We start from the raw sequence: 22,883 nt of genomic DNA on the forward strand, positions 1-22,883 counted from the left end.
ACAAGATCAACAGGTGAACATTCTCTTTAGGCATAAGACCCCAATCTTAGCCTATCATATTTACGTAACTAACTTAGGTAGATGATCTTATATCATCGAGTATAAACTCGGTGATTGCTTCTTGATATGTAGTTCCAAAACTTTACGTGTAGAGCCTCCTCAAAGCTCCAAACTCTTCATTGTATAAATCCTATAACCTCAGGATAAAAATCTTAGGTTCATTTTACTGCGCTTGTTGACACAAAATCAATAAGTTGACATCATTCTTTTTATTTCTTGGGTGTGTTAACCTGGGTTTCCCTAAAATCCTAAATGCATGCTAAGAGATCTTGCCAAATCCTAAATTCTTCTATCATTTGTTTGTTGAAAACATAAAATCAACAAACAACTACCTCCTTCGCACATGGTGTTTGGAATGTCCTCAAAGTTCCAAATGCTTCATTGCATAACCCTTATAACCTTAGGATGAAAATCCTAAGTTCATGTTTTCTTTCTTGTTGGTACAAAATCAACAAGTTAAACTATCCTTCTTCCATGTGTGTGAGATTTTGAAACCTCCAAAGGTTCTGAGCAATGTCATTCCAGGAATTGTTGGAGTTTAGAACTAAATCTTGAGTTCTTCAACATATTGTTTGTTGGAACACAAGGAACCAACAAATATCATTCTCATGCACATTGTTTGAGATATCAAAAAAATTCAAACATATTGTTGCATGAATCATTTGAGCTTGGGACCAACTTCCAAGTTCCTTCCATCCTATTCATTGGAACAAAAAAATCAATGAATAATCCTTCCAAACATAGGACTCAAACCATGTTTTTCTTCATTCAGTTAGCCTAAATTAAGTGGATGATAACCTCTCTTTGAACACCAAATATCCAAAGTGTATCTTCAATTAGCAACTTTTAAGTTGCATTCTAATCATCATCTCCTATGAGCTAAGATTATAGGAGAACTTGTAAACCTTCTTTCATCCTCCTAAATCCTAATTGAGAAGATATAAACCTTTTCTTTGAATACTAAATATTCAAAGAAACATTCAATAAATTTTGTAACTTTCAAATTACTTCTCCTTCCTTCAACCCCAAAGTTTTGTGGAGTCTATTGGATCATTTATTAAGTCAAAGCTTAATAGATCTCTTGTCCCTTAACCTCAAAGTTATGGGAGAGTACATCCAACAAAGTTCTCTTGTTAGGTAAAAATAACTCATATTTCTATATCGAATATAGGAATATTAATCTCATTTCTTCCCCATTCTCCTAACCCATGTTAGGCGAATGAACCCTTTTCTTTAGGCACCTAAAAGCCCAAGGAACTCTCATGATGCGTAGTGCAAATCTATGTGTCTCATTCTCATATTTGTCCAACACAAATTGGGTAGATATCCTCCCTTTTTTTTAAACACCAAGTGTCCAAAGAGTTTCTTTCGATTTGAAACTTTTAAGTTGCATTTTTCCCTACAACTCAAGAGTTATAGAAAATTCTAACATCCACTCAACCAATATTGAGTGAACTGAATTTGTCTATTTTTTGAGCCAAAACCAACAAGTATTGTCATCTTCCATTTCTTCCCTCCAACCCAAGTTGGATGAAGGGAGTCCGTTATTTGGATACCCAAAAGTCCATGTAACTTTTCATAACTTGTAACCAAAATTACAAGTCATTCATCTTTCCTTTGGGCTCTAAAAGGTCAAAGGAATCTCTTGTCTAGCTTCCAAGTTGTAGGAGGTTTTCACTCTCTTTAGCTCCAAAAGTTAAAGGGAGTTCTTCAACATTTAGCCCAAAAACTAATCGTTGGATTCCTACATTCTTCTTCTAGCTCCAAAAGCTAGGAGGGGAATTCCTTCAACATTTGGCTCAAAAGCTATGTGTTTGACATCATTTCCTTTGATCCAAATTCTAAGTGAAATATCCTTAGTGTGACATACCATACAAGCTTCACACACTTAGGTGCACAGCCCCTTAGGCATGCTAGGATTTTGATTTTTTTTTTGTATGCGCATGTGATTGATGATTTGGTGTGAATGCCCTTGTGGATTGTCTGTGTTATGGGCACTTGCCCTTAAGTGGTTAGTGTAGAAATATATATGTTTTTTGTACAGGTGGCCGTGTTCAAGAGGGGGTAAAATAAATCATTATTATTCTAATACTATTTGCTTGCATGCGCTGCTTAAAACCCCCTAAGAGGTATGACCAATAGGGTAGAAGCGTGTGCTTGACACTCTAAGTGTTAGACAAATTATGGATATGATGTAATTATCATATAAATTGCCTTCTAACTCTATTTTGCATGTTTGAATCTTTTATATTTTGCAGGCTTGACCAGTTTTGTTTTATGAAAGTGATAGTTTCAAAATTCATTACCATAATACTAAAAGATATTTGTATAATATGACAATTTTATGTCAAATAATTGTGTAATTACATTCTACATTAAATCTCATGATCTGATTGATCGTCCATATTTTATTTATTCACCAATATGATTTTTACTAGTTGATAATAAACGTAGTTATTTTATGACTCACTTTCCTGAAAAAATATTTACTTATTGGATACTTATCACTTTAAAATTAATTTTTTAATGACTCTCTCTCTCTCTCTCTTTCTCTCTCTCTCTCTCTCTCTCTCTCTCTATATATATATATATATATTCAAAAACCTCGAAATAGCTATTCCAGTTTCAATACGAGATGTTGGAATTCTACAACAATAGAAGGGAAGCATATTTTCTCGTTTAACAGACCCCACAATATGTGAATCGTGAATCGACTCAATGGATTGCTATAATCTCAAAAGACAAGTGTTTCATTGATGTCAATTTTATTTGAGGACCTCAGTTATTAGGATAAGTTTCAAGAAATACCAGAAGGATCAGCATTTTGAATAATCCATGGATGCTCAAGTAGCTTGTGGAGTGGAAGACGCTGCGAGGAGTCTTTGACGAGCATTTTACTTATCAAGTCCTTTAAAGATGAAGACACGATGGGATTTGAAGGAAACTTCATATCAACTTTGATGATTCTTCTGTATGTATCTGAGTGTTCCTTGGCCTCAATTGGTGGTACACTATAGAGGAATTCATAGCATAGCACAACCATGCTCCAAATGTCTACAATTGCATCATGCTCTACACTTTCAATCATGTGAAAGGTAATCTAAAGAGCCACACAGTCTTCTTGCGATTAAATGCGAGAACTAACCACCCAAAATTTGCAATTTTTACTTCATCCTATGTTCCAAGAAGAACATTCTTAGGGTCGATATCTCGGTGAATTAAATGCTTTGCATGCAAGTAGATTAGAGCTCCCGCCAACAATAAATCTCACTTAAATATTTGCACTTATGTAGTTCTTTATAAAGCTCTCCTTTTGCAGCATGCTCTAATATCAAATAAACTCTTGTCTCATCATAGAAGTACCCATATAACCGCCATATATTTGTATGTCTGAGATGACTCTGGATTTCTACTTCTCTTCGGAGCTGATGCTCAACTTGGGATTGGTTTAGCTGGCTCTTGAAAAGAATTTTATTGTCACTACATGATTACTCTTCTTTTCTCATGCCAAAAGCCATTACCAAAATTTCCTCTTCACAGTGGCTTTCCAATTTCAAAATCACTAAGCGTCCATCTCCTTTTGAAGGACACTATCAACGTGAAGGTGAATTAGTTTATCGATGACATCGCCGGTAGTAGCTGCTGCAATGGCCGATTGACAGGTCACGTTACAAAGCAACGACGAATGTAAGATGGGTGAAATCAGAGATGAGGGGCATACCGTGATATATAGTAAATATATTTTTATTTAAGTTTTAAAGATTTTAGGTGCCTCCTACAATTATTATTGGTTATTGTTTGTATGGTAATATTTTTCTCAAACAAAATTACAAGATAGAGAGTAATATATATATATATATATATATATATATATATATATATACATATTTCTTAGAAGAATACTCGCCCTTTGTTTTCATGTTTTTTAATGACAAACAGAAAAGACAATGATTTAAAAATGGAAGCTCTACCAAAAAACCTTATCTAAATAGAGAAAAGTTGTTATGGGGAATGATAAACTTCTTTTAAAGGATTGATCAAAAAATTTATCCTTTTTATGTAATTAAATATAACAGTGCACACTTAGGCTTTATTTGAGATGTCTTTCTTACTATTTCTTAAAGTAGCTTATTCGTACAAAAATTTTAGCTGATGTTGGTTATAGAACTTGGGATTTACAAGAAAGAGTAAGAATATTTTTTTATTCTCATCATGATTTGAGATTTTCAACTTTTTTGTGTTTGCTCTCTGCCATCATTTGAATCAACATCAGAAAATCTTTAGAGGCCTAAAGCATAGATGTTCTTTTTCAACAATTAGATCTATCATTCTCTAATTCCCGAGAACTTCGTGAATCAATATTGTTGGAGAAATCTTAGATTACGCTTATAATTGATAAAGCTATTCACTATTGCACAACGTGGCAGTTTTATGACCTCTTTTCAGATATGCCAATTCATCCTTTTATTGGTTTTTAGCTTTATGACCTCTTTTTAGAGGGGCTTTACCCTTTAGAGATAGGATACGAAATGAGCATATACGTGAAAAGGTTAGAGTAGTTCCAATGGAAGATAAGATTAGAGAGAGTTACCTTAGATGATTTGGTCATATAAAATGGCTGTCTTCCGATGACCTGGTTAGGAAAGTTGAGGTATTAGATTTGACTTATGTTAAGAAAGATAGAGGTAGACCTAAAAAGACTAGGTTAGAAAATATTAGAAATGATATTTTTTATTAGATTTAAATAAGAATTTGACTTTTAACTAGACACAATGGATAAAATGGATTCATATAGCTGACCCCACATAGTAGGACAAACTCTTGATGTTGTTGTTGTATTCAATTGAGTTTGCCCATTCATGATCAAACCTTGTTAATCTACTTTATGCTCTTGTTTAATTAGGATTGCTATCTTAGATAATTTTAGTGTGTTCATTTTTCTTTTTTTTTTTTTTTTTTTCTCTACTCTTGAGAATGCTGAGGGATAACATGGCCAAAGTTTTTTTTTTCTCTACTCATTTTGTTTTATGATCATTTAGATATGATCGCATACTTTTCTTTGAAGTACTTGGGGTTTTTGTTTCACACAATTGCTTATGAATTTCATATTTTCTTAGTGTTAAGTTTTTCTCCTCATCCACTGCTGTTATATTACTTGTAGTCTATGAAGCACAACTATTTCCAAATAGACGTCAAATTCTCTTGATGCTTATGAATGCTCAATTATTCTGGGATACTCTTGGATAACATGTCAGTTATACCATATGTTGCTTCCTATATAACTTACAAAATTGGTAAGTGAACAAACATGTCACACACATTATAGAATGTTTTCAAATGGTAGTTATCTGTTTCAAATATTAACATATTTAATATGATTTTAGTTGTTCGTATGAGCTTTAGTTTCTTGATTTTATATATTTCTTTCTAATAACACAATTTGATTAAAATTCATATCGGTAAATGATATTTTATTTGCATCGGGTTTGTGTTAATTAATTATTATATTGACATTTATTTTAACTAGTATAAATGCATGTGCACATGATACATAAATAAAATAAAAATAGATATTATAAAGTTAAAATTAAGTATTCTTATATTTTCTTTAATAGAGAGATAAAGGTAGTGATGTTCTTACACTTTTAATATTCCAGATTATTTTGAGATTTTGAATTAAAAAGATAACAGAAATTTTCAAAATATATATAAGATATTGGTGAGATTTACTTTAGCTTCATGATCTACCTTCACACACCCAATGATAAACAACACAAAGATGACAAATATACCTACAAGATGTGAGTCAAATAAAAATTGCAATTTAGGGAGGGAGGGTGAAATCATTAAATTGCCATCGTTTTGGAGGTGCAAAATCAAAACAAGTAGAGGAGAAATATTGAATTGAAGCTTTACTAGATATGAAAGAGTTGATGGTATAAATAATCCCAACAACTAATAAAAGTTTAGGGATTAGGCCGATATATCAATTGAGTCAAAGCCATGGAGAATTCAAGTCATGGCAAGCTCAAAAGGAGAGATGATTGAATGAATGCCTCTGAGTTGATGATGGGATGCAGGAAATTAAGAATTATTTGAATAAAAAATGAAGCAAACATTAAATTAGACATTATATTATAGCAAATACCAAAGTCACTGGTGATAATATTATGATTTCATTTCATTAGAGAGAATGATGGCTCAAGGTATTGATGAAATTCGAGAATTAGGTTAAATCAACCATAAGTTAACATGAACAAGATGAACATTTAATCTTTTTACTTAAAACCCTAATAAGAAAGAGTGCATATAATAAATTGAAAATTTCATGCCCAATGATAATCATAACATGCATTTCTATAAATATAAGGGTGTAATTTAGTAATATAGTCAACAACCTAACAAATCTATAACCAGTACATGTGTAGTCATAAGTGACGGAAGTGCAGCCCTTCATAATTAAAAAATCCTATGAAATTGTCTGATTCTAGCATGCCATCACGAGATTCAAATAATTAAGGGATTGTTTGGTTGCTTGAAAAAGGAATGTAGTGTAAATGAATACTTTGAAGTCATTTGGATGAATGTAAAGGATTTAGAGTGACATTATTATTTTTGTTTGATTTGAAGTAAAGTGATTGCAATATAAAGTGAATGGTGGTTGCTAGAGGTGGTGGCCGGGGGCACCGATTGGGGTGGCTGGCAACGACTGTTGGTATTGGTGGTTGGAGGCGGCAACCAGAGTTGATGGCGACTGCGGTTGCCGACGGTGGTAGGCGGAGGCTACGACCAAAGGCAATGGTGGCTGGAGGTGGCTAGCAAGGGGTAAAAATTCCCTTGAGTTTGCAGTGTATTTGAAAATCACTCAAATTGGATGAATTTTAAATACACCAAAAGTGAACTAGAACATAATACAATGCATTTACTTTACCTTGAATTTTTGTTTCATTCAACAAAAAATCCAAAATTATCAAAACCTCTACATTTTGATTACTCTAAGACCCTAAATGTAGCAAACTGAATAGTCGCTAATTTAATATATAAAAGTTACCAACGGATAATTCAAATTTGAGTAGTAATTAATTTTGCATCACTGGAGAGAGAAGTTTATATCTTATGTGTAAATCAATCCATGCTTAATGTATAATGAGCATAGCATCAATGCTTGAGAGATTTAGTGAGTAAAATACCTAATAGAAGATTAGAGCTAAATTAAAAAAGCAATGCATCATAACTCTCATCATATATAAATAGAGAACAAGATTGTTTCTCATTTGCTCATGCCTAATCGAAACACAGTTTGGCTTATTCAAAGACTTAATCCAACTTGATGAAATGATAACTTTAGGCTAATTTTCAAACAAAAACTACCAAAAGCAAATCTCAAATTGACTTAATTCAAGCTACGCCATAAAACAAGGAAGCCTTGGGGAAAAAGTAAATTGATAACAAACGATGTAGAGCAAAAGATGAGCCTAAACAGTGCTAGAAAGTTCCCAAGCAGTGCTAGAAAGTTCAAACTTTTGGCAGGAGCCAAAAATAAATCTTTAGAAAGGCATCAAAGATGCAAACTTTGATATGGAAACCATAAGGAAAAAATAAAAATAAATATCCAAACAAGTGGCGGTGTAAAATAGGCTGAGTTCATTGGCCATGTGTGAGTGTTGGATTCCGTCATTAGAATAGGTATGAATGATACCAATTTTGATTTGGAAGCCATAAGAAAATAAATAAATTCACAAACAAACAACAGTGTAGAAGAGGATGAGCTCGTAGGCCACGAGCGAGTGTTGGATACCACCATGCAACAATGTCATGAAGAACACTGACAAGTATTGAATCGAGTTCTGGTATCTTCTTGTTGATTAAAAATCAAAATGGCTGAATTGATGAACACATGGACACAATTGAAGTGCTTGACATCGTTATTCTTGGATTCCAACATATAGAGTGCAAGGTAAGACACTTTGTACTTAATTAGGGGGATTTTGCATATGTAAGAAGAGGGATGGATGTGCTGTGCATGCGGGTAGAGAAGCTTTGTTCATGAGAGGGCTTCTTGAAGAAGAGGTTTTGTAGGCAAGAAGGGAGAAGGCTAGGCGGGGCGGATGGATTGCATGCGAACAAGAAAGGCTAGATGGGCTAAATTGTGTATGTGGGCAAGGAGGTTTTTTTTTGTGAGAGGGCTTCGTGAAGAAACTTTTTTAGCATACTCTTTCTAATAGAGGGAGCAGTGTCTGAAGAGGTGCGAAATAAGCTGAAGCAGAATTGGCAGAGGCTTAAAGAAGATCGGCTTTGAAATGCTCGATAAATTAGAAACCGATCGGCCTTGTAAACAAAGGGAGAAAGTGTTTTATTATTTTTTAGCTGCTTGACAGTGAAAATGCACGGCTATTGGAGAAATCGTTTTTTTTATAGAGTTTAATTTGCTCAACTATTGGAACCGAAAAGCAATGAATTTGAAGCATCCAAAATGAACGATGCAGATTTATTTTAAGTTTAAAAATATATAATAAAGATTTTGTATGGGAAGAATCACAAGTCATACTTATATAATAATATAGATATATACTTTACGATACGAATGTGATTATTTACTTTTGCATTCATGTCTTTAAAGTTGCCATTATGATATAGATATATTGATGTATTTTTATGCCCTCGATTTTTGCTTTTCCTGGTTTCATATGGAACCAAGATCCTTGTGGAAAAATCAAGAATAATTTTCTCATCTTATAACACTTAAATTGAAAAATAATGGTTTACATCTATACCATTTTGTTTTTAGATGGGTCGAACATTAATGTGAGAAAAAGCATTTGTCTTGTTATCAGGGACAAGTTGATTTGTTGTTGCTTTAAATTGTTTTGTTTGCAAAGAAATTTTGCTCTAAGTGTTATTGGTAGTTTTATCTGCTTTTGGTATATACTAGATCTATTTGCAGCATACATAGACCTTTTATAGTTGCTTTCTCTCCTCCGTTTGTGACAAGAACTTAAATCCTGTACTTTATATTTGTTACTACATTTTATTTGTTTAAAACTGGTTCTCTTTTTTCTTCTTTAATATTTTCCTGAGGTTACAAATTAAAAATGAAACTCTTTCCCCTGCACATTCAACTATATAGGAGCTTAAAAGCCATTTTCAAGGCCATTCAATCGGAAACATCTCTTGTTACAACAACCTTTTCCTCTTTAGCTATTTCTGGAATCTTTTATTTGCAATGACTTGATATTTCATAAAGATTTCTAAAATCAGAAGAAATTAGTTAACAAACACAAGCAGACTTATTACTTAAGAAGATTATCATGAACATCAAATGACTATTTAGTCTCATAAGACATGACAAAGTAAAGTGCATGAAATTAAAAAAGTTTGCATATGACATACAATTATAGTCAAAATTAAAATCCCAAAAGTTCTTAAGTAGTGAATGATCTACTAATAGCATGTAACAAACAAGTCAAGCTATTCAGAAATCATGAATCTTGATTTAATCTTTCTTCAAAATGTGTGTCTGCCCAAAAAAATAGAAAAGCAATTAAAGTATGAAAATCATATGAGTAATTGTTATGTCAATTAAAATAAAAATCATATTTTTACTCAATTATAAAAGGCAAATTATTTATAATCAATTAAGAGAAAATATTTCATTTTAACAAGTTAAGTGATCTAGTTCAATATTAGTTCGAGTGACATAGCAAATCCAAATGGTTGAGCTCGGCCTTACATCATTCCAATGGCTATTACATCTTGGTTGGCTAATAAGCCACCAGAAATTCTCAAAAATATTAAATTAAAAACTCATAATAATATTTATAAATTATTTAGATTGTAATTTTTGTTTATAATTTCTAATAAATTATGCAAAATTTAATATGTAAGATATTTAAATAAAATAAAAACTTACATATGATGCAATACAATTAACTATGAAGCTGAAAGTCATATTTGTATTCATATGAAGATTTTTATAGCTAGATGAAAATTGTAAATAAAACATTTTAAAGAAATATTATAAAATAAAAATGGTTAATATTAAATTAATTTAACATATCTTAAAATGCCTTCTTGGGCTATATTTTGATGCCATTCACTCCAGCCAAGCATAACTAGAAAATCTCCAACTTCAACAGTATTTCTTAATGTGTACTTTGTTGGAGGAATATCAACATCTTTATCTAGTTTCGATACTGCTATATCAAATAGTCGATCTTGAAATTGTAGCTTGTAATTTGTTTTGTACAATCAGAAAATGTAGCGTAAATCTACAAAATGAAATACTAAAGTCATAAATAAAAAAAAAATTAATACTTGGGGAAAAACCAAGATATAAATAAGTATATATTGCATGTAATAGTTAAGATAAAATTAAACTTTTGTATAAAAAAATACAATATGATTTTTTTTACCTTTAATATTCTACTAAATCCAGTAGAAATATAATGAGAATATATCATTACTAGATTTTTCTTTCAGAGCCAATTTGAGCTTCGACTTATTACTATTTTGGAATTCTTATGATCATCTGTAAAATATAATAAAATTTTATTTATAATATCAAATTATAAATTAAAAAATAAATTCATAAATAAACAATAAACTTACATAGTGCAACTTCAAGATATATAACTGTTAACATTGTTTTTTGGATTGGCTCACGAAGTGATATCTCATAATAATTTATTGCAAAAATTTATAATCTTCTAAACATATTTTCTAAAAACAATGATACATTAGTTAACGAATAGGTCCCATCATATTTTTAAAAATTATTTTAAACTTTAAAAGTAAAAATATAAATAAATAATTACCTGTTAGATGAAAAAGCCAAAAGGTAAAGAGTCAGCAGGAAGATCAAATTTGTGAATCAGAGCTGGAAGTTTAAAAATGACCTATTAATGAATAATTGCACAATAGATAAGAACAATACAAAATTTGCTCAACAAAACGAGATAGAAAGACGGTAACATTCAAGCTAGAAAATGAGGGCAACATTCAAATGAGAGAAAGACTGTAACATTTTTTTTTAATATATTTGGTTTTTCTAAGCAATGAAAGTGAGTTTTTCCTTATCATATCTAAAAAAATTCTTCATTTTTTCTCATTAAGTCTAAAGTGCATATATCTTCTTAACTAGATATTGAGGGAAGTTTAAGAATCTTTATTTTCGTTGCTAGTCTAAGATTTTATTTTGGGATAATTTTCTCACAGTTTTTTATAGTAGCTTTTTTATTAAAAAATATTAAAAATAATAAATAATGGCAAAAACTATTCCAAAAAAAGCCTGGTACATTCTATTCAATTTATCTAGAAAACCAACTTCAAAATTTTCTTAAAATTTGAAAATCTTTAATTAGTTTTGTAGTATTATCACCTTCATCTAGTTTTTTTTTACTAATATATTAAGTATGACACTAATTTATTTAGAGTAATAATTCTTCCATCCTACAATGCTAGCTTCATGTTTGAGTATGAATTGTAATTCCTTCATTATTTTCTTTGAACAAAGTAAAAGAGTGCATATTTATTTATTTCATCTAATGTGTTAAGAATTTTAGTTGGATATAATTAAAAAATGGAGCAAACTATGTTAGTTGTTGAATTTAGCTCATTGACTATTCTTCTGTTTTATTCATCATAAGTTATATTTTATTATATAGTTGCAATATTCTATAGGATTTTTAATGGAAAAAACTCAAAAATTCAAATTTAAGATAAAAAAAGAAAATATAAAATACTCGTATATATATATATATCATAAATAAAATAATAATTAAACACTCGCAAAGCCGAAAGGCACTCTAGCTTTCTCTAATTTTTTGAAGATCGTATTCATTCATATCTAATTTTTCTTGTTCAATTTATTTAAGAAATATGTACTTTAAAAGTAAATTCTGTTCATTCCAAATTTAGGATTCATTTAGGATAGTTTTTTTATCATTATTCTTGATTATTTTTAATTGATTTTTGTGCTAAAAAATTATTATTAAAAATTGTAAAAATAAATTGGCAATAGTTTAATAACTTGACTTAATCCTATTTAAATCAAAATTATACCATTTTAATAGTAATAAAATATTATTATAAAAGTAATGTGTATTCACACACTATATCATAGAAATCATGTATGCGTATCATATTCTATTAAAAAAAAGGAAAATGAGTATATTCTCTTATTATAGGTGGTGTCTTTATGGTCTTTTCCCAAAACTCACCTTGCCTAATGGGAAGTTGGATTTTCATCTCTATGATAATAGAAAAAAGGTAGTGGAAATACATATAAAAGAATGTATGTAAGATTCTTAAACTCCCCTCTATATTTAGTTAAGGAGATGGATGCACTTTATTTTTTAATGAGAAAAAGGAAATTTTTTTTTTGGGAATGATAAGGGAAAAGCTCAGTTCCATTACTCAAATATTTCTGTCATTTTCTAGTTTGAATGTTGCCGTTTTTCTATCTTATTTTGTTGAACAAATTTTGTATAGTTCTTATCTATTGTGCATTTATTCACTAATAGATAATTTTGGATTTCCAGCTCTGTTTCCCAAATTTGATCTCCATCTATCAGGCAATTATGTATTTTTATCTTTTTTTTTTAACTTTTAAAGTTTAAAAGAAATTCTAAAAAAATATGACGGGACCTGCTCGTTAACTAATATATTATTTTCTTATAAAATATATTTAGAAGATTACCAATTTTTGTAAGAAATTATTATAAGATATTACTTTGCGTGTCAATCCAAAAAGCAATGCAATCAATTATAAATCTCGAAGCTGCACTATGTAAGTTTATTATTTATTTAGAAATTTATTTTTAATTTATATTTTGATATTAGAAATAAAATTTTTATTTTAATTTATAAATGATTATAAGAATTCAAAAATAGTGATAAGTCGAAGCACATGTTGACTTTGGAAGAAAAGTTTAGTAATAATATGTTCTATAGGATTTAGTAAATTATCACAGGTAAAAAATATATATTTTATTTTATTCATACAAAAGTTTAATTTTATCTTAACTATTACATGTAATGTATACTTATTCAAATATATATTTATTTTTCTTTAAGTATTAATTTTTTTTTTTAAATTTATGACTTTATTATTTTAATTTTATAATGTAGATTTACGTTATATTTTCTGATGGCAAAGCTACAAGTTCAAGATAGACTATTTGATATTACATTATTAAAGTTAGAAAAAAAATGTTGATATTCCTCAACAAACTACACTTTAAAAAATACCGTTTAAGTAGGAGATTTTCTCGTTATGCTTGGCTAGAGTAAAGGGTACTAAAATATAACTCCGGAAAAAATTTTAAGGTATGTTAAATTAATTTAATATTAATTATTTTTTATTTTAAAATATTTTCTTAATATATTTTATTTACAAATTTTTTCCAGCTATAAAGATCTATCTATTAATACAAATATGTCTTATATATTAAATATTGCATAATTTATTATTAATTATAAACAAAAATTACTAACTAAATAATTATATAAATATTATTAGGAGTTTTTTATTTATTATTTTAGGAAATTTCTGGTGGCCTATTAGTTGATCAAGATGGAATAGTCATTGGAATGATGCAACATAGAACTAATCCATTGAATTTGCTATGTCAGTTGAACTAATATTAGACATGATTACTCAATTTATTATAAATAATTTATATTTTAATAGTTGTTTAATATTGTGATTTTTATTTCAATTCACATGACAATTACTTGTATGATTTTCATGTTTTAGGTTATGGTCATGATCATTCAATTGCTTTTCTATTTTTTTGGGCAGACTGATATTATGAAGAAAGAGCAAATCAAGATTTATAGTTTCTAAGTAGTTTGACTTGTTTGTTACATGTATAGTATGTCATTCACTATTTACTTAAGAACTTATTGGATTTTAATCTTGTCTATATATGTATGTTATATGTAAGCTTCTTTAATTTCATGAATTTTGCTTTGTCGTATCTTTTGAGATTATATAGTACTTTGTTGTTCATGACAATTTTCTTAAATAATAAGTTTTCTTATATTTGTTAGCTAATTTTTGGATTATGGTGAAGTAATTGTTCTGTGTATGGCCTCTAGCTTTTTCATATTACTGGTTTATTCCAAGTTGCAAAAATCTTCATTAAATAATAGACATGAGCATGCAGATGTTTGTTATGTGTATATTTATATAATACTATTATTCTATATTCATTTGATGAAATTATTCTTATGGAGCAACTTCACACCTAAAAATTCACCTATATCACAAACATTCACAAAAACCTTTGAGCAGTACTGCTTTAAGATGGAAGAATGGAATTGTTATTTAATCAGAAATAGTGATTCTTTGCATTATATATTTTTCTAATCAGTTCTATCATTTATCAACGATTTTAACCCCTGCTAAAGCACTGCTAAATCTTTCCTATAGCAGCAGTTTAGAAACTGCTATGAAAGTCTTTCTAGTGAGCACAAATACAGCGGATTTATAACAGTTTTTAAACCGCTGCAAATAATTTCGCAGGTGTTTAAACCACTGTTGTAGGTCAAAAAAAGCGTTATGAAAGTTTGATTTATTAGTAGTGAAATTAATATATGTAATAAAATTATGATTTTTAACCTTTTCTTTATCAATATAGTATGTTATAATTTTATAGAGCTTGATCATGAAAAACATATGGAGTAGCTCAAAAAGCAAATAGACAAACCCATAAATTTCATGACTAACATATATTAAAATAAAGGTAGCTACATGAGAAAATCAGTACAAATAATCCTATATCTTCAAAAATTGAAACAAATAATTTGAATGATATTTCAAGAGAGTAAGAAATTTAATCTAAATTATGCGGATAGCTTGAGAATCTAAGTGGCGGCGATGACTATTACGACTCCAATTGGGACTAATCGTTCAGTTTCAATGCGATCTCGATGAAAGGACATCGACGACGAGAGAGAAAGGAGAACGATCACGGGAGCTTGGAGAGAACAGGTGCGGGATTGAGGCATAGAGAAGGTCGATTGATTGCTAGGTCTCAAAGTGAATGGAATGAAAGGATTGTGAGAAATGAATAGTTTGGTTGTACGTAGGAGAAGAAATTCGATCAATCGTGTGATAAGGGCTAGGGCTTGCAGCTGTAATTTATTAGAGGTTGTAGATTGGCTTTAACCATATAAATACTTAAAGAAAAAATCTATCCACTCTCCATAAAAATTTGTCGAGGTGGACAAATAAAAAAAAATCACTCTAGCTCTTAAATAATGTTTGGTTGAGAATATCACTAGGATTTATTTTCAAACAATCTTCTGCCAGTAAAGACGTCGCATGTATCCTCTAACTAGTGGTTTGCCATCAAATGATACCACAAGTAAATGGTTATGACTGGGGCCCTCTGAACTAGGTGGTTTTACTACCAAATGACACCACTAAATTATGGTCATGAATAGAGCCCGTAAGTTCCTCAATGGTGTTAAATCTTTTAGCAATGAATCAATAAGATATAATTGATAAGGCACAAAGCTCTCTATGGATTCAAATTTGTCTCCTTAAATAAATATTCACCCTAGGTCCGTTGGACAAAGTAATCTTGATCGGGCTCATCATCACTCCCCCTACCATCCATTTTAAGTGCAAGATGGTGAAAGTTTTAATTTAAATATTAAATTTCAAATACAAAAGCCACGCAGATATTATACGCTGGATATTATGTATGAATTTGATACTATGTGTCAATTTGATGATTAGCCATAGTTTAAAGTTTTCTCTTGTCATTGAGACGGTTAATTAACTATAGGGGCTTGGCCTATAGGAAATTAGAACTCAGATAATAAAGTTCTCGTAAAAATGAGGGCAAAATCTCGTAATAATAGTTTATCATATCTGAAAATGAGATCCAACCAATGAAGATATTTATTTAGCAAAATATCACCTTTACTTCCCAAAGTTTCATGCACTCCTACCAGAAGTAATACTTTTTCTTCATTTTCTTGATGGTAACTAAGGATGTGAAATGTTGACCTCATTATTCGAGGCTAGCATTGATACCAAATTGAGAGTGTGTGCTAGAAATAATTTTTTTTTTCTGGGTTGTATGATACATAGATTGTGTTATTGATATATGAATTTGTTCAAGTCTTATTGGATAATTAATGATTAAAGTAATTTTTAATATTTATATCTAAAATCTTGTATATAATTGAACTACGAAATTGACCATTAATTCTATTGCACCCATGAATATGTTATTGGTTGCATGTAATGTTGTATTTGTATTTTCTTTTGCATCAACATATTTTCTTAACTTTTTATGCATTAAGAAGTTAATGTCAAAAAAATCTAAGCATTTATAACAAATTGAATATAGAGTAGATAATTAGAAATCAAATGATTATGGGTGATATATTTTAATTTTGTGGGGGGGGGGGGGGGGTTATAAGATCGGGGTGGAGTTATAAGATCAATTTGATTAAGTAATGGGCAAGTTAGATTAAATTTTTGTCCAAATAAAAGACTTAGTTTTATAATGAACTTGAAATTTTTATGAAAAAACCTTTTGTTATCTCAAACATTAGTAGTTTTATAGTATTGTTTTATAAACAAAGTGATTTTGAATAAGAAGATTGTATAAATAAATAAAATGATATAGTTAATGAGCTTTGAATGACATTGGCAGTCCCTTTTCCATAGTATCATTTAACTCTCCATTTGCAATGGAATGAATGAGGAATGCGAATTCATAAAATTAGCTTCAATTAATTCATAATAGTTGTTGTAATATAATTAATAGTTATAGTTAAATTCAAAAAATGAATAGTTATAGTAGTACAATTAATAGTTATAATTACTTATAGTGATTAACTTTATTAAATAGGATAAAATATAGCATGAATGAATGAATGATGTAATATTAGGGGTGTCAATATTTGACACGACACGACAACCCGACCCGGACCCGACCCAAAAAATCCGGGTTGGAACTGACCCGTTTGATAAACGGGTCGGGTTCGGGTTCGGGTTGACCCGGCGGGTTGCCGGGTCAACCCGAAAACCCGTTTAATTTAAGAAAATTTGAATTTCCCGCTGAATATAAACATGATGAGTCAGAATAGCCATAGATGTCACTTCTGAATTTCAACTTACAAAAACATAGTGAACATATTTATTGCTGTAAAAAATGCACTTAAATTGCATATTTTGGAAACTCATTTCAGGCTTGCAGTAGCCGTGTGAAAGAATGCCTCAGTGACAATTTTACTGATTCGAAGTGCTTAATCCATTGTTGAGGTTGTCTTGCTAGCTTGGAATGGTGTGCTTGAAATCTTTCTGCTGTTACCACCAGTGGTTGCAACTAAGCACAACGCGGCAACCCGATTTTCTTGTTGATTCAAAAAAGAATTCATCATTACCGGGTCGCGGGTCGGGTCGGGTCAACCTGGCAACCCGGTTGGGTCGGGTCCGTGTTGAAATGTCCGACCCGTTTGCAAAAACGGGTCGGTTCGGGTTGACCCGTTTAGATTCGGGTCGGGCCGGGTTCGACCCGAACCCGACAGGTTGACCCGAATTGACACCCCTATATAATATATGAATATTTTTGAAGTATATGCATAGAATATGTCTTGATGTTCTAATTTAGAAAACACTTCAATTTTAGACAGCACTTCCTATTCGTATACATATGTGTATATGTTATTATAACTCCACTTATATTACACAGTATATACTACTGTCGCCGCATACAACACTTCATTTTCCCCCTGATTTCTACCACACGAATAGAAGAATACGACAATGGCAATATTATGCACATTATGCAAGATAATATGAAAACATATAAAACTTACACATGTACAATAATTTTAGTGGTTCTTGCACACATGCTTATAGTAACAGTTCAGGAAACAAATCACAAAAAACTTAGATAACATCATTTTAAAGCATTTATTTTATTATAGTAACCTACAAAGAGGCCAATAGACTAGCGAAAAATTGATGAACAATACCTAACGTAGAAGCCTAAAATATCTATAAATTGAGATTGTTTGTTTCATATAAATTCTTGAAGTTACTGGTTGTATAGTCCACCAGTAGTTAAAGAGCTGCAAATCACCTATCATAATTCTTCATCTGAGAACAAAGTAAAAACACACAAATAGAGCTTAGACAATATAAAAGATGAGAAAGTAACCCAAACATAAAGGAAAAGTTCAAAAATCAAATTATCCAGATGTGGTTCGACTGATTTTCATCAAGTCTAACGCTTGGAATTAGGATTTTTCAGGTCTATGACAAGTAGTATTTTATTTTTCAAGTAAATTTATTACAGTCAAATAAACATATAAAGGAAACGAACTACTCTTAGTATGGCTTAGGCCTGCTAATGACTTCCTAAAAATCTACTAAAACTTTCATAAATGGACGTTCAAAATTGGGCTGAATAGTTCCTTAAGTATCGTAAGGTATGTCCAATAATTTAATGCATAATACATTGGAGCTAGCATAGCTTTTGTTGAGGTCAAGATGTCGTGGAGGGATTCCAATTTTATAGCATATTACGTGAACTTTTAGCGCTCATTTCAGTTAACCTTACCATTTTTGGATCGTTCTCACAATCTAGAGACAAGTACGTCGGCTTATATACATGATGATTCCGTTCGAATTTTACGGGATACTAAACCTAAGAAAATATATGGTTATCTTAATTATAAAGAAAATATCTATGCAACACAATTATGTTATGTTTCTCATTATGATAGGCGTAAATTTGGAACTTTTTATTGGTTTCCCGTATCCTTGTATGTTTTTCCTTCTCGTTTTGGTGATATACTTTATTTGAGCTTGAACGAAGTTGAACTTTTGGAACCCTTAAGCTGCGGTTGGAGTGTCTTTAGAACTTAGCCTGACCTGTGGACTATTTTGTGTCTACTTTTTTAAGAGGTTTTTTATTTAAAGTTTTGCAGTAAAACCTAAAATGCTCAACCAAAATTTCATTTTTTTTTCAGGTTACTTAGTTTAGTTGTTCCAATTTCTATATGTGAACTATTACTTAAGTTCCAGTTTCAGTCCAATCTATAGTTTGAAAGATAATTGTTATTATCAGTACTATTACTATTAGAGGTTTTCTGTCAAGACATGTTGCCTTGTTTTATTAGATATAACTAATAACAAACTATATTTTGAAAAAAGTGCTGTGTACCAATAAATTACAATTAATAAGTTAGAATTGCTACCATATAATCATAAATCAGAATGACAACTTATTTGCTGATGAATTAGTCAGGCGTTAATCTGAAATTAATTATGTTAACTCTCTATCAATTGGTTCATTATTTCCTATTTAACACCTTAAGGCAGTAGATAACCAAGGGATGACTATGGAAAAATATAGCTAATTTAAACTAATTACTTGGTTAGCAGCGAATTATGCTAGGCCACTTATTACATTTGATTTAGCATTAATTAAAGCAAGTTGGCGATTAATGAAATATAATCAACCACCAAGTTGTAATAAGTATTGTATGTAATTTAAAACAAAATTAGTACCTTCTTCCATGTAGAGAAAGAAGTATTTTGCTTTGAATGAAATATTCCTTAATAGTTTTAGTGTATACAATAATGCAAGGTCATTACAAAATAGACGACAATAAAGATAATTGATGATGGTATCAACAAGAGGAAAAAAAAGCCTTTGCAGGAATAAGCGATATATCTATAAGCTCAACCTATGCGTTCAAATAGTATTTTCCTCGTTATAGGGAATTTTAAAAATTTTAGCAAAAATGTATCAAAAAGTAGTTGTGTTTAAGTGATTGACACTTACACTAGGTGTGTTGGTTGAATCTGGACTTTCATTTTGTGTGCTATCTACATCAACAACCTCACGAATGTGAAGGCAGAAGAAGTTCAAATAGTCTTGTGGCTCATAAGTATCATCAAGCCCAACTTCCCTAAAGCTATAAGAATACTCTCATACATCATCTGCATTATTTTTTTCTGCAAAATAAGGGCTAACTCAACTCTAATAATCTTCAGACAAAATAATCATATGGTAATAAGTTGAAATGAATGGAAATGCTCGTGAACCATGGCAATAATCCGACTTCATTATAAATAATAAATAAATACTATCTCTATAAATTAAAAGTAAATAGAGTGCCAACTATGAAACAATCAAAATTGCTCAATTATTTAACTTTTTTATAAATTAAGAAAATTAAGTATTGATTTTGCATGATATGAAAAATTACAATCATAAAAAAAAACGAAGCTTCCATACGTGTGAACATGGCTAGTTCATCAAATCCAGACTTCCATTAAGAAATTTAAGAGGATGTTTTATCATTTATGATACAGGAAATTTATAGGAATAACGACATTGCATCCCTATGGTTAAGTTGAGCTAGAGTTCTTTGATTTGTTAAAGCATGCGCTCTGTAGTCTTAACGTTGTTTTGAAAAAATAGGCATATTCTCAAGTGTTCCTTTTAGAAGTTACAAATTACTTTATCAAATAAAGTTTTATTTATTTTCTTTCATCATGCAAGATAGTATTTAAATCACACTAGAGGCTATGAAAAATGGAATTTTGTGAAAAAAGGAAACTAGCAAACGCAAAATGGATTTAAGATATGACACTTAGTTTAAAGGTGTTTAGAAGGTAACCTGCCAAGAAAGAATACATTGGGTCGGAACACCTGTAGGATTCCCCTTACGCCACATTGAAAAAACTATGTATATAGAAAATCTTTCATGTTCTTTAAATTTGTTAGCAATTTTGAAGGCAATTTTCATGGGTATTAAATTATTGGCACCTAATACACAAAGAATGGATATATCTAGCATTAATTTGAATAGAAACAAATGCATAAAGCTACTGATAGCATGGTGGAGTGCTACCAAAAAATGAAAGCTAACCCATGCAATAGTAGTATCTCAAGAACATTGGGTTAGCAAAATTTATCGGTATCTCTTAGTTGAGCAATGCAAACATATTGAGTGTTCTACTATAAATGCAAATGAAACCCAAATAATAGCAATGGTTATATCACACAACAAAAAGACCATTAAAAAAGTCTGGAAAAATTGTATAAGGTTTTTACATAGCTGCTTCGCATTTGCCACTTTATGTTTTATAAATTTCATTTAAAAAATGTAAGTAATATCTACAATGTGATAATTAAAAAAGAAAAGAAAAAGAAGATCGTGTTAGCATTACAAAGAAGTGAACTAACTAGTATTCAATTTAAGTTTTAAGCATAAGATACATTCCCCAATTGATTAAATTTATCTAGATCTTTATTAGAATCCCAATTATAAGATGAACCAAGAAAGTATTAGTTTTCAATATAAATAAAATGCTGAGCAGCATGGATAGCCTTAACATAAGCAGTATGTATAATCATGTCAATAAGAACATTTTTTTCACATACTAAATTTTGTAGAGAAGTTTAAAAGATATATTAGTTCCTAAAAGATAGCAATATTTTTTTTTAAAAATATAATGAGATTAATATATATTTTTTGAAGAGAAAAAAGAATATGTCCAGATTGACTCTAATGCTAGCTAAAATACAACAAATTAATGATAAAAACCTAAGAGCCTTGGAACTCACCTAAAAACAAAAACCAAAACAGTACAAAAAAAAGACCAGTTTAAGCACAAGCAAACAAAAAAGGAGTCACCAATTGCCCAGCAGACAAACGTCTACAACCAAAGCTACAATGCCATCCAAAGCCGTAGCCCAAAGATCCAAAAACTGGCACCACCAACAGCAACCCCACAGCTCCAAAGCAGAAACCATCAAGCCAACCCCAAAAAACAGTTGTTTTTTGGATTTTCTCTTTCTTCGTTTGCCTATATAAATGAAAGTATGACCACGAGTTTCATTCGGATCAAAGTCATCATGTTCAAACACTTCTTATTCATCATCCTCAAAAGGAGAAGATAGAAAGTTTTTAAGCCAATCAATTTGCTCCAAAATATTTTCCCTCAAACTCATGCCCACATGAGTATACATGGCATTAGCAAAAGCTTAAGTAACTGGAACATCAACAACCTGTTAATTCACACACAGTCTCGCAGAGGAGACCGACACAACCAGATCAGCATGCATCACAGAAGCAACTCCAGAAGGATTCAACTCTTTAGAATTAATGTCGACAACCCCCATATTAACTTCACTAAGTTCTTTATCATCCACATTCATCAGCTTATTACCAACAACAAGACCAACATTGTGAGGACTAACAATTTCATTCTCGCCCCGAGGGGAAGCCACCAAAACATGGTCACCCACATCACCATTATCACTGCACAGAACAACCGTTAATTCTCTGATGGAGGAGCATCATAAATAGGGATCACCAAATCATTCTGAACCGCCTTTCCCAAGGCAGTAATCGACTCAAGCAGAGGCAAAACAATACCAGGAAAGACATTATTAGACGGAGCATCTTCCTTCTCATTGTGCATAACAACAACCCCATTTTTAACAATACCAGTATCATTAGCTAAATTATCCATTATTTCCAAACCACCAGCAATGTTCCCATCAGAGCTAACTTGATGAGGTTCAATATATATGAGTTTTAACATGTCAACTTGAGGATTGAAAATAAGATATTCCTTTTTATCATGGCCCAAAGCTTTAGAATGACCACAGAAAAAGGCAAATCTTCCATAACGATAGATTGAACATACCTCAAGTTATCCAGACCGATCCAAACACAATCGGGATAACATTTTGAGACATCTAGTTCAACTAAAATCCGCGCAACTGAGGGGGCAAGAACCCACAGCAGTTGCATTTTCAATGCGTAGAGGT

The 22,883-nt window shown here is 30.7% G+C and overlaps 1 pseudogene; it reads right to left on the reverse strand.

Annotated features, from left to right (window-relative positions):
• Nucleotides 1–2,685: 2,685 nt before the first annotated feature.
• LOC110095871 lies at nucleotides 2,686–22,654 on the reverse strand (annotated as a pseudogene).
• Between the last annotated feature and the right edge of the window lie 229 nt (nucleotides 22,655–22,883).

Source organism: Dendrobium catenatum, unplaced genomic scaffold (genome assembly GCF_001605985.2).
Source record: "Dendrobium catenatum unplaced genomic scaffold, ASM160598v2 fragScaff_scaffold_1090, whole genome shotgun sequence".
NCBI classification, from domain to species: Eukaryota; Viridiplantae; Streptophyta; class Magnoliopsida; order Asparagales; family Orchidaceae; genus Dendrobium; species Dendrobium catenatum.